The sequence below is a fragment of the Priapulus caudatus genome, unplaced genomic scaffold (genome assembly GCF_000485595.1).
Source record: "Priapulus caudatus unplaced genomic scaffold, Priapulus_caudatus-5.0.1 Scaffold1241, whole genome shotgun sequence".
NCBI classification, from domain to species: Eukaryota; Metazoa; Priapulida; class Priapulimorpha; order Priapulimorphida; family Priapulidae; genus Priapulus; species Priapulus caudatus.
In genome coordinates, this window is record NW_014578302.1 from 9,279 (window position 1) to 18,047 (window position 8,769).

General features: G+C 38.6%; 1 long non-coding RNA gene across 1 annotated transcript in view; it reads right to left on the minus strand.

Moving 5' to 3' along the window:
• Positions 1-8,769, minus strand: part of LOC106815937 — a 21,488-nt gene that overhangs the window by 4,471 nt on the left and 8,248 nt on the right. Inside the window, exon 2 of the long non-coding RNA XR_001394813.1 lies at positions 3,655-3,668. This is a non-coding gene — a long non-coding RNA (uncharacterized LOC106815937). The remainder of the gene's footprint in view (positions 1-3,654; positions 3,669-8,769) is intronic.

Sequence of the window (8,769 nt, forward strand, 5' to 3'; positions counted from 1 at the left end):
CGAAAAAATTGTGTTCGTCGACTCTTGGTAGTTCTTTGTGGAAATTAAAAAGTATTATCGAGTTGATCCAATAAGTTAACCGCCTCAAATTATATCGAAGACCAGTAATGTTCACATGTTCTAAAGTCTCTAATTTATATTAAATAAGTATGTAACCATTCATTAGCAGAGAGTGTACAGGGGTCGGTGTTACCGTGTAAGCTTACATGGGGGCATATTGTTTTGTACATTAAAAGCAAGACGATGTTGATGTACTAATTTGTTATGAGTTTTCCTTTATTTTACAAGAGTGCCTTTGTGCCCTTCTCAAATTTTGAGAGTTGCTTTGGTGCCTTTTAAAATTGTCTCTGTGCCCTTCCATTTTAGAGAAAATTCAAGGCGATTTCTCACATGCCCTAAAAAAATTGCATTGCCCTTTTCGTCACTTAATTCGAGCCCTGAAAATAGGGATACGAAATAGTACTTGAATTGTGCGCCCATTTACCTCTTTCAAATCATACGCTGTTTATGAATCTCCATTCGCTGGACGGTCTGCAGCCGGATATCTGCGCGAAGCGCAAAAACGCCGACTGGCGGCGATCTAACACGTTTTTCACTGCCCCCACTCGAATCATCTTACCCAGTGCCTTTCGGGTAGAGGATAAAGCCGTATAATCGCTCAATTGAGCAGTTGTGGCGATTCCACAAGCTTTTTCACTACGCACATAGGTAGAGATTTCATAGAAATTTATTGTTCGTTTGCTGGTCGGCTCGCTTTGTTTTCCTGTAGAAAAGCGAGTTTGCATTTTGGGTGTTTCATGCCCTGACATTATTTTCGAACATATCGCGTCCCGTAGATGGCGCCACAAGGCCATGTTCGTGGCATTTTCATGCAGTTTTTGTTCACGCGGCTGCTAGACTGCTGCCGGTGCATACGCTGCACTAACTATAAGTTCAGTGTAGCCAAGGATACTTGGCAGAGTGAAGGTCCGTACCAGTCTAGCTCTATCGATGATAGACCGGATCTGTATCCATGATGGACCGGATGTTCTGAGAGCAAGGCATAGAGCATAGAGCATATATACTTTCGGATTCATACATATCCATGGATATTGCATCCATGCATATATCATGCGACTGTGTTGTAGTGCATGGAACTGTAAGGTTGTTCGATGTGACGAGTCAAAAGCAGCAAAGATTACTTTCCATCGAACGTCTACCACGCCAACGTGGCAAACGTCTACCACTCCAGTACTTAGTAGTACGAACGTCGGTGTTGTTTACTGTTTTTACAAAGGTCTTCTAACTTTTGCAAATACCGTTTGTTGCAGCTAGTAGTAGTACTAGCTCTAGTACTATACTATATAGTATTAGTAGTAGTACTAGTAGTCTCTAGTAGCTCTAGTGGCATGATATAGTAGTAACTTAGTCTAGTACTAGTACTTAGTCTAGTAACTTGACCAGGCTGTGTGACTAACGTCAATATAGGGTATTCTAACCCTAGCAATACCGTTTCTTGTAGCTAGTAGTCTAGTACTAGTAACTAGTACTAGTACTAGTGAGTAGTGGCAGTAGTTCTAGTACTAATAGTAGTACTACTACTACTACTAATTATTGTAACATGTACTTGTAGTAATACTAATAGTAAGTAATAGAAGTATTCGTAGGTCTGCATACAATTTGAATTTCTCCTGGTCAATGTCAATGTGACTTCGTAATGCTAACAGCGCCCAGTCACCACCATACAATAACTGCTTATTTTTTACAGCGGCTGCAATATCGTTGACAGTGCTCAAAATAAGAAAAAAAATGTGGTTGTCCTGCGGACAACCCAGGCATCAAATCAGGTTGTCCGCAACAATTTCTGTTTGTCCCAAAAAAATATCCCCAAATCTCCTATTTTCAATCACATAATATTATGGTCAGAAAACACCCAAAAACAGTGGTGTAGCCAGGATTTTTTAACAAGGGGGGCCAAAAACAGCGAACTGCGCAAAATAGTGGATGACTTAATATTTTACTGGCTCTTTCGCCTCCCTCTCCACACCCTACGGCTCGGCTCCCAAGATATGTAATTGTTCAGTGGCGGGTCTAGGATTCCAAGGAGGGAGGGTGAAAAACAGGCATAGGGGGGGGGGTATGGGGGTCCTCCCCCAGAAAATTTTGAAAATGTAGATCGCAGGAGATGGTATTTGCGGCACTTTTGAGTAAATGTACAGCCGTCATTCTGACTACGACAATTCTCTTTTTTTAAACTTTTTGATCAACATGAATCCCCACTGTTGTTTGTTTTGCATGGGCAAAGCCATCGGAAAATTCAAAATAGTAATGGAATAAAAATACCAAAATGTAGGGGTGAACTTGCTGGTTTGCTGGTTCCAAATAGAGTTCACCTCTCATAAATCAGAAAACCTGACATATACCAGTGTTGGAAATAGCAGCTGGTATGCGTCGCTTTCCCACACCATAGATTAATGGCGGGCCGCCAGGCTATAAGTGCTCTTGGAGAACCACTGAGAAAAACATAAATAAAGTGCGTTTTTCGTCACATTTTTCTTGGTTGTCCACCGGACAATGTCTCAGACTGGTTAGGTTGTCCGGCGCAAATTCTGGTTGTCTCGGACAACCGGACAATGCTTATTTCGAGCACTGGTTGACATATATGACTCATTTGCTATTCAGGATATTGTCACCCAAGAAGAAAAATTACTTGAATAAAATAAATAACATTGAATGATACTATAATTTCTTCTTATTTATAACTTTAATATGTCTAAGAGATAATATAAACAAATTTGGCATATTCTCATTGGTATATTGCTTTTATTTACAGCACAAGTATCACAGACGCCCTTATTTTCCTAGTCCACAAATGGACATTCCTATAATAGCTACATTTAGAAGGAAATTAAATGATTATTATGCTTCTTTTCATCGTTGTAAATAAATAATCTTGAAGACTATGAACTCTGGGAATGATTTATATGTTTTAGTTGAGAATTTTGTCTCGTTGTTGATAAAAACAGACCGATGAAAATATTGCTGATGTTTACGTAACGGTCTGTCCCCTAGACTTCAAGAACAAAATAACACCCCAACAAATTCTGCTGCACCCAATCCCTAAGTGAAACACGTTAAATATGTTGCCAATATTGTTCCTTCTCTGGTGTCTACAAACTTGTCAATGAACAGTCATGTGACCAGTTAAAATCCATTTGTAAGAGTCAAGTCATCGTATCTGTCCCGTTTTCGTGTGTTACGTAATGTAACCTTATGACCCCAGTGGGAATTGGCTGTTTTGACAAAACTATGTTAATGTATATGCATACGTCATCAACATACGGGCACTTTCAACCTCGCAAGTTCATTTCACTGCCAGTGTTGTGGGAAGTGGATAGACACACGTGTTATTGGAATCTGTCCCAGTGTTACGTGAAGTTACGTAAACAATGATTGTGATCCTAAAAATCTTGGATAGTCATCAGTCTAGTGTGTTGTTTGACTCTAATTAATAGCTATTTTCTGTAACAACTGTACATGAAGTGTGTCTGATGTTTTGTCACACGGAAATGAATAAATCGTGGGATGACACAAATAAACAATTTCTGGGACAGATTTGTTTACGTAACGTAGACAGACACCATTTTATTAACTCAGAATATATGTGAAACATACAATTATTGGTATTTCTGGTATTTGAGAAGTCTATGAAGTTTTTGTGCAAAATTTAAGAGGATGTAGCAAGTCTTCGATTCTAATACACAACTTTAAAGACACCGGCAGAAATTGTCTGTCCTGTTACGTGACAAGGGCTATACTGAAAGGTACCTTTAAAAATGTATTTCTTCGTTTAAATGAGTTTGAAAGTAAGTAATTTGTTTTGAAAATAAGCTTAAAGAACAGCAACTGTAAGAAAACTGCAATATATATCTAATTTTATATTGTATAAAGGAAACTTAATGATCAACATGGCACACTTTCTTCATAGAAACTAAGGTCTACCACTAAGGTACTAATAATGAACCATTTTATTAACTCAACATATAAAATTATTAGTATTTCTGGTATTTGAGAAGTCTATGAAGTTTGATTTTGTAATAAATTTTGGAAAAGTTATCTTATGCTTATTATTTTCCACATTATAGGTACCATGCTTTAAGAAAAAAGCAGTATTGGATAAATATTAAGGGTAATTTTCTCAATGAGGGCACCTTTTTGACCGGGCCTCACATTTTTTTATGTCCGGGCCTCACATTTTTTTATTAATGAATTCCAGTAAGCATTATATCCATTAAAATGTAGATTGGGGGTATTTCCACTTGGAAATAAACTTTCAACACTTCATTGCTCACGGTTTTTGAGTTTTAGGCAGAAAAATACGTTTTTTGGCTACATTTTAGAATGTCCGAGATCTATGTCAGCATATTAAATGTCCCAGTTTCTTCAAGTTTTCTACATTCAAACACTCTTATAACCATATTTTTATTTAAAGTTGGTAGGAGTACAATATCCATAGCAAAAAAAAACTATTAAATACACTAGTTTCTAAAAAAAATGAAAATACAGGTGTCCGAGCAAATCCACTCCACTCCGTAACAATCAATGAAATGTCGCCCCCTATTGAAGGGAAGTAGAACTAAGACATGTACCTCATGTAAAAAGTCAGTTTGTGTAACCCCCATATATGTCATGTGCTCTCAGTGTTGACACTTCCTCACAGTTTCTGTGAATTTTCACATCTTATTTCATAATCGGGTGGGTATACTTTCTAAACTCCACTCCATAACATTCATTAATATCCATGGTAACCATGGAACAACTTTTCAAATATGTCTATCATGCTAATTGGGCAGGGCCCACCATAATATGACAGGATATTTCAAATTCTATCTTGCTGCTGAGTGGCTGAAGGTCATTTTGTGTAAAAATTTCAACTCCGTAACACTCCACTCCATAACAAATGACTTTGTTATGGAGTTGAGCTCTACTGTTACGGAGTTGTGATATGTGCTTAAAATGTCAAATATTTGTTTACAATATGATGTCAGGCCCTCTGCTCTTTAGGTCTTTATTACTTTATATAGGATTACACAAAGTTGAAAACATATTTGTAGCTATAGTATCATTTCACTGGAAATGGAATTTTAGTGATTTCGTTACGGAGTTGAAATTTGAGTATGACCCTACTAAATATTTCAACTGTTGTTTACAATTATGATGTCAGGCCCTCTGCTCTTTAGGTCTTTGTTCATGATTACTTTAGATCGCATCAAGGCAGACCGCTGCTAAAAGAGCAAACTTCAGGGGTTTTTCCAGAAATGTCAACTCTGTAACAAAAATTTCAACTCCGTAACAACATTTCAACTCCGTAACATCATTTTGTCGAATTCTAAAAATAAATCTACCAATTAAATGAAATGATTTCCTCCAAAAACCAACGTGGATACTATAATAGTCAAGTGTCTGGTCAGTTTTAAATTGTTTTTTTATGTATGGATCATCACGGAAAATCCTTTCTTTGGAAATCGTTACAGAGTTAAAAGGGCCTAGAGACACCCGGAGATTAAATTCCCTCACCATTAAAGAAATTGGACAAATTAAGCGATGCTCAATTTCTGGTTGTACTCTTTAAGGGCCTGGTCTACCTGTGATAAAAATGTAGAGGTGTTGCTTGCATGTTTTTTTTCTTGAAAATATTCACCAATTAGTGCCCTCATTGAGAAATTACCCATAAAACCATTTAAATTCTGGGCTATCTGTCCATGAAAAATTCTGAATAGCAAATAATGAGCCATATATTAGAAATAGCAACTCCAGATGAGACGGCAATCGCACATGTTTCATCTCGCTTGAACTTCTGCACAGATAGGCCTGCAAGCATTTCACGACCTAATACTGTAGACCAATTGCTTTTAGTTGGGATAGTAAACATAGAGTGGTCAACTGTATGCGATGCTTTTTCTATATGTAAAACTAGCATCCCAGTGAAATACCGTTTATCTGCTTCATTGGCAATGTCATCCGTTAACTAGATGAAGGCTGTATGTGTAGAATGACCTCATGGACCCGTATAATCGCTCAATTGCACAGTTGTGGCAATTCACAAGCTTTTTTTCACTACGCACGTAGGTAGACATTTCATAGAAATGGTCGTAATTGTTCGTTTGCTATTCGGCGCGCTTCGTTTTCATCTAGAAAAGCAAGTTACCATGTTTGGTGTTTCATGCCGCCCGACATTATTTTCGAACATATCGCCTTTTGTCATTATTACGTCGTCATTGTTTGTATATAGGTGAACATTTCTATTTACATGAATAGAGGCGTATTATTTCCGCATGTATTATTATAAAACCCAGCTTATGTATCCGCTGCAGCTGCCGCTCGTTACATGAAGCCGCTGATGCATAATAAAATACAATCTTACTATAATTTGGCGAATGTTGTATGTATGTATGTATGTATGTATGTATGTTATGTATGTATGTTAATGAAAGGCTCCGTCAGTTTGGATCCAAATAGCGCCAAATTTACAGAAGAGGTCGATGAGTACACGGGACGGGTTCTAAACTATACTCGGTTGAAAACCGTTTGTTCGGTCTTAAAAAAGACAAAAAAACACAAAAAGGTAAACATTTGCCTGAAAATAGGGGGCGCTGTTTTGTTTTCGTTCTGTTTGTATTTCGTTTTGTTTCAACAGGTTGTTCTGTTTCGTTCGTGTTGTTCTGTGTCTGTGTGTCTGAGATTTGTGTAAGCCCCATAATGTAAGTAGAAATAACCATGTAATAATGAAGTTAAATATTAAGTAGCTATTTGGCCATAGTTTCCCATATGAGATGTACAAGTTGAATTTCATCAGAGCAGATTTTTTTTTTGGAAGTCTGCAATGCTGTACAGTGTACGGGTGTCGTGAACACCGATCTGTCACAAGCGGTCCGATCACAAGCACGTAATATTACGTCGTCCACACAGAGTGCAAACATGCGTAGAAGTAAGCGATCACAACCACGTACGCAATATTACCTGGTCCGCACACAGTGGAAACATGCGAAGCACGTAATATTACGTTTACGTTATACCCATTCACATCTATCTATATTCTAATTTTGGAGTCCGTATCATCAACCAGTACATAGCATACAATAAAACATTTCTGTGTGGGTGTGTGTATTTCACTGTGTACTTGCCAAACAAATGGTTAATGTGTTACGTGTAAGCATGATTGCACATGTATTTGTATTGACATCTCAACCATAAAAAACAAACATGTGCAACAACTAAACTCTCCATATAACACCTTACACATAACACTACTGCACTGGTAACACATGCATCACAGTCACTAAGCCCGCGCGTAGCGCGGGTTTTAGCTAGTTCATAATAAAAGTTATACATCACAGTGTAGAAGTAGAAGGTGTTGACACTTGATATTTTTATTGAACTTGCAAAGAACAGCAGCTCAATGCAGCTGAGCTGTTCCATTGTATTCCTGGTAAAATTATCGACTGCTCGCTGGCAGCTATGGATCCGTGCGCCGACCTATGCATTCGGCGCACGGATCCATAGCTGCCAGCGCTGCATAGTGTCGTAGGACGTTCCCGCAGTCGCGAGCGCCTTGCCGCGGAACTGCCGCGCAGATGTTCACTCAGCACTTTGGATCAACACCTCCTTTCGGCAACGCTTCTCTAGTATCCCGTCTCATCTGGATTTCCCCCGTGCTCCGTCCACTTAAAAAATGTGCTACCATTGTGGCAGTGGTATCCTGAGTGAGCGAAGAGGCACTGCATGCAGTTTGCATGTTTACATCCACACATGGGAAACTACCTCGAAAGTGTACTGTTTTTGTGACTAATCAACTTAGATTTACTCGTCCTGCAAGAACACAGAAGAATGATCTTGGCTTGTTTTAAAGGACAGAATAGGGGAATATAATTCTGAGTAAACAAAATGATGTCGTTTAAATCCCGCGAAGTTTAGCCGGGTATTTATACTTGAATGGCAACTTTCGTTTGGATAATTGGTAGCATGATATTGTAGAATTAGAAGCTATGAGTATGATCTGACTACAAAATGGGTGAAAATGCTCAAAAAAGTGTCCTGTTTTGCCATTATACCTTAACCAATAGGTAGGAAATTTCAATTCTGTGACGCTGTTGTGTTTCTCATGGCGGGGCTATCTAATCTAGTAATAGTAGTAGTACCAGGAGTAAGATAATATAGGAGGAGTATGACACTCCAAAATACGTGAAATTCAACATTTGCTTGCCTAATTTTACCGATGATATATATACGTGCAACTCGATAAAAATTAAATCTAATTAGGTTGGACATCCACCTCTCACTCCAACTCTACTTAGTTTCCATACCTTTCTCTTTTTATGGAGATATAGCTTTTGAACGTCAACACATGGTTCATAGCTTTTGACTAGGCTTGTGGCTTAGCTTTCCTCGCCTTCCTAACTGTGTTTATGCAAAGTGTGAGGAATGGTCTCTTGCCTGTTCACAAGAAATGCCCCCTGTTGGCGGTGGCAAGCGGGGTGCGTGGATGGGGGTTGAAAGTACGTGTACCGTAACCGCGCCCAACAGGGGGCATTCTTGTGAACAGACAAGAGACCATTCCTCACACTGCATAACAACAGTTAGGAAGGGCGAGGAAAGCTAAGCCACAAGCCTAGTCCCAAAAGCTATGAACCAGGGGTGACATTCAAAGCTATATCTCCATAAAAGAAGAGGTATCATATGGAAATAGTAAAGTTTGAACTGAGAGTGGATGTCCCAACGCTAATTTAGATG